Genomic DNA, 9,581 nt, shown 5'->3' on the forward strand with positions numbered 1-9,581 from the left:
TGGTTTGAACTATATTTGTCTTACAAATGGTTGCAGGACTGTGGAGGCTGTAGGGCTGCTTAGGAATGGTGGAATCCTTGGACATGTGTTCAACCTTGCTGCAACAGCTCCTTGGTGTTTTTACGGCATCTTTACAGATGTGTTGGGTGAGTAAAGCAAGCAGGTTTCAACACAAGGAAAAGTATAATATGGCAGCACCTCTTGTGCGTGCCTTACATCCCAAGTATATCAAATATTTATCTTGCCTTGTGGCCTGTAATTTTTAAAGAGACGCTTCTTTTTGCTTTATATTTGAGTCTTGATGCTTCGACAGCAATGTATTTGTGTTTGACAGCAAGTGTTCTTGAACAAATAACTGATCTCAATAATGACAAAACACCCTTCATACTTGGTCCTTAGCATAAGCTAGCACTTATCTGTAGCAGATTCAATTATTCATTTTTCGCTGGGATGATAATGGGCAAGTAGCAAAGGCAAGTTCAGATTGGAGTGGTCGGTGACGTCTGTTTAGGCTCTGCCATATTGCTTTGCAACCAGAGTTACTTGTGGCCACATATACAATGAAGCCACATGACGTGCATTCTAAATGAGATTACCATATCACATTTCACTGCATCTTAGTATGTGCCAAACAAAAGCAGATATCATTAGCTTGCCACTATAAAGGGATCCTAAGCCAACACAAGGTTGAAATTTAGTCGTGGTGTTGCAGCTGTGTATGACTCTACAATGGATACATAGCCGTGATAATTTGTCTATATGTTGTCGCAATAGTAATGTTACACACATTGTACGATACAAAAGAGGTCCTCACTTATTTCGCTTTTTTTCGCTATGCTTCTTTCTTGTCTCTTCTTGCCATGTGCTCCTCCTCACTGTACAAGGAGCAAGAGCAGTGGGCATACAAACACGTATTCAAAAAAATGTTGTAAGGTGAGCACTGAGAAGCTGAACACTTCCAAAAGGCTCAAAGAGGTAAAGGTATTGTTTCTAGCTACTTTTTGGGCACCCATAGCTAGTTGTGCTGCTGCAGTTAAAAAATAAGTTAAATGTTAAAAATTAATTGGAGATGGTTTGGCACTCATAATTGCAGTTACATACAGAACTAGGTTTCTATGCGTAAGCAAAATCTGTTTATTCTAAATCAATCCTAATGATATCTGAAATTCAGGAAATATTCACAGAAAAGCTCAGGAAAAGGCAAAGTGGTTGCCCCTTGAATGTGAAGGAAATACCCTTCTTCTAAAAGGTCAATAGACAGTCTAGTAGTCTCGATATTACATGCGCTATAAAATATTCTGGTGTGGTGCTTTTCATGCATGTTATGATGAGAGGGGTTCTTAATAAAACTGTTGTCACTTTTCCCTGCATTGCTGAAATTGTTCACATAGTTATAATACATGAATCACTTTATGCCTTTTGATTTTATGCAAATGGTTTGCTTACCCAGTCGGTTTAACTTGATTTGGATAAAATCATAAATGCTCTAAAAATTTTTTTTACTATACAGCAGGTTTATTTTTAAAATACGCGACCATTGATGTGAACACAGTTGGTGGCGTGCTTGATTAATCCTTCACTATCACCACTCTAACTACACCTGCTACAGTGCATAGTGTGACAAAAGTAATGGTACTTAACATTACTGGCAGCATACACTTTTATGTATCAAAATAGGTTAAAAAGCCTGGTAAAAATGTGTGTACGTTTTTTTTCGCTCCAACTAAATATTTTGGTCTACTCAAAGTAGCTTCCACTCTTTTAAGTTCCTCAAACTTTTAGGTGTTCAAAAGAAGTATCAATGCCATATACTTTCTTTGTCAGCCTACTCACCACTCTAATAATGAGAATTACCCGACAACATTACCCAGTAAAATAAAGAGATGTTATAAAAAGTAATGTCAATACAATTGTCAAAAAACGTTGCCAAGTTACGTTTTTGTTCACTTTTCTTTTCACAATTTTGTTAGTTACTTTTGATAACATCCCCTATAGTTTGTTTGGCATTATTTTCTGCTAGTTCTCATTAAATGTGTTCAAAGAAGACAACAAACCCTTAAATTTATAGTTCTTTCCTTTACTCATGAATCTGAAACAGTGAATCTCAGTAATCTTAGCAGTGTGTGACTTGTTTTTTTTTGATCAGTTGTGCATGTGTTCAAGTACATGCATTTAGGTGGGAGGGCGAACTATTGCCTCCTCCTGTGACTAGCAGATTTTCTGAGAACGGACAGATGCATAATGCTGCCAAAGAAGTATAGGGATATTGGAAGTAATCGTAACGTAATTGCAATCGTAATGTAATTGCCAGTAGGCAAAAAAAAGGTGTCCCACACTCGCCATAATGGTAACAGGCAGCGCTGACTGACTCTTCCATGTATAAATGCACATATATACCGTACAAAATGGAAGAGGGATAGCCGCCATGGTAGCTCAGTTGATAGAGCATCGGACATGTTATTCGAAGTTCGCAGGCTCGGTCCCTGTACAGGGCAGGTTATTTTTTTTTCCTGCCCCGCCACGGTGGTCTAGTGGCTAAGGTACTCGGCTGCTGACCCGCAGGTCGCGGGTTCGAATCCCGGCTGTGGCGGCTGCATTTCCGATGGAGGCGGAATTGTTGTAGGCCCGTGTACTCAGATTTGGGTGCACGTTAAAGAACCCCAGGTGGTCAAAATTTCCGGAGCCCTCCACTACGGCGTCTCTCATAATCATATGGTGGTTTTGGGACGTTAAACCCCACAAATCAATGAATATCTTTTTTTCCTTCTACTTTTCTTTCTTCACAATTACAACACTTCTATTCTTCTTGAAGCTTTTCTGGTGTAAAAAAGGTACCTTATAATCTGAAGAGGCAAACAGAATGTGCCAGTGTACGAGTTAGCTCTTGTAGTGGTTACAAGTAAGATGTGTTTTGAAGAATAAATCATTCTGCCACTTGCCTAAAGAATGGCTACAGGACATGGCGCTGGATGCACTTTGTTATTTTTGAATCAAGCTATCTTGTATTCTATTTTTATAAATTACATGGGATACACATGACGGTATCACACACTTTAACGCCACAAAGATTATGTAGCGAACAATGTTATAAATGCGAAATTGCATAAGGATAAGGTGAAAACTGCACCCTCAACGAGAATGTACAGAAAGCACAGGGTGCAGGCGTCATTCCTTCTGCCCGTGCTTTTCAATTGCGAGCTGTTTTCACCTCGTTCTGACCAACTAACTAGATTGAGATGTGTTGTTATAGTGCAAGAAGATGCTCCACGGGAAACTAGGTAAGTCTCAAAGTCTGTGTGTGTCTTTCAACCTATATGGTGCCCGGTTCAAGAGTTCATGCAGACCAGATCGTGTAAAACAGGACCGTGTAAAATGGACCGTGTAAATAAAATAAAATTGACCATGTAAATAAACAGGATCGTGTAAAATGTCGTTTTCGTGTGCAACTGTAGTTGTGGTTGTGCTGAATGACCTTTCGTTATATACACTACATAACAAACTTGCTTCTTTAGAGTCGAGTGCATCTTCGGATCGATTGTAAATGTTTGCATATGCGAGGCCTTAAGTTTTATAAGAAATTCCTCAGTGTGCCACGAGAAAATGTGTGTTCAGCGAAAATTTGTATATCATTATATACAACTCTTAAAGTCTCGTCTACAACTTTATGCAGGTTGACCTTGAGCAGAAAACGAGGAGCGGCAGCAGCCCCCAGAAAAGAGCAAGCACCCTCCAAGCTCCCGAAGCTCTCTTCGACAGGAACAGCAAGGTCACTGTGTGGCATTGAAAACCATTGCAAGGAGTGCCTTATCAGTACACTGTGCTGCTCTTTCATCGCAGAAGACGACGTTGACCACTCCAGAGGAACTTCACTCTGTGTATTGTGAGTGCTTCAGTGGTTTTGTTTTTGTCCAGCCAGCAGTTAATAAATCATGTGTCAGATTCAGCCAGGATGGCTAGAGGGAGTCGGGCAGGCATGTTTGGACATTTGTCGAGCCATGTAGTGCCAATTTTCGCACTGGTCCTGTTGGAGTTACTGCCACAATCACAGAAGCTACGTCACCTCTCTAAATGTATAGATGTGTCGGGGAAGATTAGCTGCATTAGGTTTTTCTATAACTGATAGCTGCCAACATTCTTCATTATACAGGAGTTTTGTTCCTCACTTATGGGTGTAAAGCCCTCTAGAGAAAAAATGCAACACGTCTACTTCCAGAAGACTCCAAGGCCCTACTTGTAGGTTTTTTCGGCTTGTATTATAAGCACCTCGTTTGGGGTACATGAACATTTTATAAACATGTACAGCGAAAATTTTGGGTGGCTGGTCGTTTTGTCGTTATCTTGTTCCTCGCAGTATTCTTAAGCATGTTGTGCATTACGTTGTCAATCTGTTTCATGTGCATAGAAGACATTACGAAGTTTCAGGCTACAGTATAAAAAGCCTGGAAGCAAGCTATCAATAATTTTTTAACAGAGTTGCTTAATCTGATACATGATACATCACTAAACTTTCGTGCGTATTCATCAATGTAAGCTCGTCTTAGTGTTATCCAAAATGAAGATGTGAGTCGACAGATGGAAACATCTAGTGGGGTAATCAGGGTGAACAGTAGAAGTGCTTCAGACAGGCTGGCCGATGTTGCGTTAGGAGGACCTATTTTTTAGAAGTCACCTTGTCATCCTTGGCGTGTTAGTTTAAATGGGGTCCGTAATGACATCATCTTTTGGTATAGGCGTGTGTGCCTGTTGGAAATGTTTGTCTGAAAAAAAAAATCTATAACGCAGAAGAGTGCAGCCCTTGCTTCTTTTCAAGTTAGGTTGCGCTAATACAAAGTGTTCTCCTGTCGGAAGTTGGGGGTAAGGGAAGCAAAAAAAAGATAAATGATAGAAAAGAAGAAAAAAGAAGAAAGAAAAGGGGAATGCAAAGTAAAAGTAGTGCTACACTGCTACTACTTTGCATTCCCCCTTTTCTTTTTTTTTACCTTGTTTTCTTTCTTCACCTTATTTGTTACATTTGCATTGTCCCATCTAGTGCATGAATCAATGACACATGGCTTTGCTATAGCAAAGATGCCTATGTGGTGTTGGATTGAATAGTGCATTGTACTTCATTTAGTTAATTACAGACTGATCAGTCTTGCAATAAGTGCTTCCTGTCTATCATCACACATGTTCAATTGAAAAGTTTGTGCTTGGCTCTTAGTATGCTGGTATATAGCTTGTGTCTTGGACTACTCAAAATGAATGTTATTTTGCTGCTGTTTATGGTAATGAATTGATTCAACATGAAAATATCTTGCCTTGTGAACTTTGTCGGACCTGCCTTTCTTTTTCTTTCCTATGCAGGCATTGTATGTGAGGGAGGCAGTAACAGAGAGGTGATAGCTTGAGCTTCGGAAGAATAAATGCTGGCAGTGAGGCAATTACGCATCAAACATCCCAGCCATTTTGCCAACCGTCCTAAATGTGTTTTGAAAAAAAAAATTGTGCTTGTTTACTGTCTTTTTCTGAAAACAGCAAAATGCTAAAGTATATCGCAGAGAACAAAATATTAGGCCACGTTGGTGCCTTCTGGACTTCCCAGGTTGTCGTCTGGGCGTTGTTTGTAAAAAGTAAAGTGTTTCAAAAATACTGCCTCTTCTACACCAAATTCGGTCTTGGTATTAAGTAGAGGTGGTTGTGTGTAGTGCATGAAGCTCAGTAATATTAGTGCAATTTTTTCGCCACATCAAAAGCAAGGAAGCAGTTCTCTTTATATGGCAAGTTATATGATTACACTTTGTCTTAAAGTAGAAATGAATTTTTGAAGTTTTCTTATGATGGCTGTTTTCTGCATTTGATGTAGGACAGCTTCCGTTCCGAAGTTCCCCATGACCCTCAATAGGAGACTTCAAAAATCATTTTCCTCATTTAAACAAAAATTGTAATGATAACACTTGCCATGTAACAAGAACTGTTTATTTGCTTTCAACTTACATATAAAAGTAATTTTCCATTAGACAAACACACAGCTCGAATTGCATCTCAATGTGGACAAAAACGATTATATAGTGATACTTGTAATCTGCACCTAACATCATTTTTTTTCGTAAAATATAACTTCTGTGCAGTGAGTGTTTGTGGCTCAAATATTCATACAAAATGCAGTATTGCCATACAAGAAATGCAAACGATAAACAGTTTGGCTGAATTCTTCAAAGCCTAGGTAGCAGAAAAATTGCACTAATGTTACTTGACTTAAAATACTTTAAGAAGCATCTTTACTTAATATGTAGATCAAATTTGATATGGCAAGAAAAAGCGGTACTTTCAGATTTTTCTCACAAATAACACCCGCACGACATTCTGCGAAATTCTGAAGGTACCGACGTGACCACTACTCTTTTCTATTCAAAACATTTCTGCAAATAACTATTTTCAGAAGAGTAAATTACCATCATTTTTTAAACTATACATCTGTGATGGTCGCCAGGCAGTATGGTTTGTATGTTTGGTGTAGAATAGCCCAGTGCAAAAAACAACAAATGGCTGAGCATCCTTTGACGCTCGGGCAATTTCGAAAGCATTTGTTTGTTAGCAGCAATTCAGTTAAGCCCTTGTCTTTATGCTTAGGCCCAGAAACAAAACACAAGTAATTAATGTAGTCCTAAGAGTCATGTAGTCTCACTGTTCCACGGCTTGTGGAGCCTAATTTAGTGCAAGCTTCACCACTTTTTAAAAATTCAGATTCAACCAACAGGTTTTGGAGGCACAGTGCATTTTCAGCTAACTTGTTTCACACCAGTTACTTAGATAAAAAGCGGAAAGTAGAGGTAAAAATACCATTTTAAAGGCATTGTAGGTAATAACAAAAAGGACTGCTTTCTTTTTTTGTGTGGTGCTTTGCCTGAACGCTGTGCTTTTTGTGGTATAGTTCATTGTCTAGTGAACATAGGCCTTAAAAACTAACATTAGCCATGTTGAGGTCGATATCTTGGTTATAGTCATAGTAGCCATATAAATAATTATGACTTCAAACTTGATTGTTCTTTTGAAGATTTTTTCCTTGCATAATGATATTTGAGAGTCTTAGTCAATTTTGTTATAAGAAAACGTGATGTCATAATAGGGTCACTTTTTGTAGAGTCGTTCAGTTCTACCTTACCTTTTACATTCTAATAGAGCATTTATTTTCAATATCGGTATTTAAATTGGAATGAGCATGCTGTATGTAGTAAGGTGTAAGCACTTACAGATAGCACATAAACCTAACTTTTCTGTTGGCAGTTTATTTCTGTTATTCTTGATTTATATGTGGGGTTTCACGTCCGAAAACTACTATATGATTATGAGAGACGCCGTAGTGGAGGGCACTGGAAACTTCGACCACTTGGGGTTCTTTAACGTACACCCAAATCTGAGCACACGTGCCTACAGCATTTCTGCCTCCATCGGAAATGGAGCCGGGGTTTGATACCGCGACATGCGGGTCATCAGCCGAATTTCTGTTACTCTTGCTCCCCTATATGTGTGCAGTTCGGTTATAGTTATCTGGCTTGCACAGATTTTTAATGGCACCTGCCTGGTCCTGCTTGCTTTCATGGTGATTTTAACCTTGATAAGTTGCATAGGTTTAACTCTCAAAATTGTTCAAGATGCCAATTTTGTGCACAAACTCTATAGTATAAAGGCAGCAGATGTACATGCACACACTATTAAATGAACATGGAGAGCTTTCATTTGCAGTTCCTAAAGTTTTACTGTGCAGGAAGCGTTGAAATCATAATTTCATAAGGACATAATAATCGATTATCTCTACCATTGAAAATCGTGGCAACCTAGTTATTTTCACTGTGATAAGCATGCTGTTTTTTTTAATGTGGCAGAACTAATTTATACACTCATTCCTTCTATTATTCACATATGCATAACATGAAGGATTGTGTGCCTTAAATTTTCAGTTTCATTCTGTGTGTTATATTTCTTGTGCATGTAAACTATTGTGCTAACATGTGTCTCTGACATTATTTGTGCCAATTATTTTCATTTCCAGGTGCCTATGAAGGACACATAAGTTCTATCGCAGTGACCTTCGAAATTTACAGTGGTGCCGGAGCCTCAAGCAGCATTTCGCCGATCTCCACAAGGCATTCATGAGATAAACACAGCGCCACACTTTCACATGTAGTGCTATGATTATTATTTGTGTTTAAACATTTCGTTCTAAAATTGCTGTTACATTGTGCCACCATCCTGTGGCTTAGGTGGAGCTTGTGAAATTGCGGTGCAGTCACCTCATTTGTGTACGATCAACACTGCAATGTCACTATTCACTGCTGGAGCATACAGACAAATCAAAAAAGATATTGATTGTAGCAGGGCTGATGTGTATAATAATGCTTCTCTATTGATAATAATAACTTTATAAGTTCTTTAAGTCTTGCATAGAACACTGCGTTAATGTGTTGCAATATAACCACCATTTATGATCGCTAGCATGTTAATTTAGTAGTTTTGTAATGTATTTTATTTAATAGGTAATTTTGCTTCCGCATCACGACAATAAGTAAGATGCCGATGATTCAATCCCTCATCATGCACATTTAAGAAATATTGTGATTTGTACACAGTATTGCATGTACTCAAGATGTGGACGTCTATTAAATTTACACATTATATTGCTTTGCACTAAATTCAGACGTAACATGCACACATTTCAGTAATTTCCGCATGATACGTCTTTCCATAAGATGCGGAGTCCGCATCATACGTCTTATGCGGAGTCCGCATCATACGTCCTCCATATTCCAATAATTCCGTATGTGAGGTATCCTCATCTTACGGAACGTTTCAGTAGGGATATTCCTGTGGGTGTGTCCCATGTGCTCTGCCAATAACCCCTGATCTGTCGCTTTAGAACAGCTTTCAAGGCAAATGCAGGAAGTGGTATCAAAGTGTTGATAGCGGTTTTGTTGGCGGATCCAGCTAGCTGGTCCACCAGAACATTTTCTTCTATTTCGCGATGTCCTGGCACCCAGCAGACTATGACATGCTGCTTGGATGAGTATACTGTACATAAAAGCGAATAAAGCAAGGCAAAGACAAGGTTTTTGTGCTTTTTAGGTGTTTGCAGAGCTTTCACCACCCTTATGGAATCTGTATATATTATTGCCTTCTGTAGTTTTATTTGTTTAATATGTTTACCAGCCGCAAGCATCGCATAGCCTTCGCCGGTGAAAATGCTTGTATCCGTGTGCAGAACGCTGGTTTCCGAAAAGGATGGGCCGACGGCTGCATACGAGACAGAAGCGGTAGACTTCGAAGCATCCGTAAACTCAGGACATGTGTATTTATATTGACGCGTGTGTTCTGGTGGACCAAAACGACAATAAGGGGATTTGGCGGACACCAGTACACACGCTGTACTGCGACGACTGAGTGATCTAGTACTGCGACGACTGAGTGATGTTACCTATGAGGTCGTCCCCGACACTTCATATAGTAGGAGGCGTCGCCAGCACCGTCCTGAACTAGTTCACGTTGTGCGCATGAAGCCTTATGAAAGGTAGTGACTGCGCAAGACACTTCTTAAAGAACAGACAAAA

The 9,581-nt window shown here is 39.3% G+C and overlaps 1 long non-coding RNA gene across 1 annotated transcript; it reads left to right on the forward strand.

Moving 5' to 3' along the window:
• Positions 1-102: 102 nt before the first annotated feature.
• LOC142817354 (uncharacterized) lies at positions 103-8,149 on the forward strand. The gene is made up of 3 exons (XR_012895189.1): positions 103-146; positions 3,671-3,880; positions 8,030-8,149. It is a non-coding gene; the product is annotated as an uncharacterized LOC142817354 (long non-coding RNA).
• Positions 8,150-9,581: the final 1,432 nt, after the last annotated feature.

Source organism: Rhipicephalus microplus, chromosome 5, assembly GCF_043290135.1.
Source record: "Rhipicephalus microplus isolate Deutch F79 chromosome 5, USDA_Rmic, whole genome shotgun sequence".
NCBI lineage: Eukaryota > Metazoa > Arthropoda > Arachnida > Ixodida > Ixodidae > Rhipicephalus > Rhipicephalus microplus.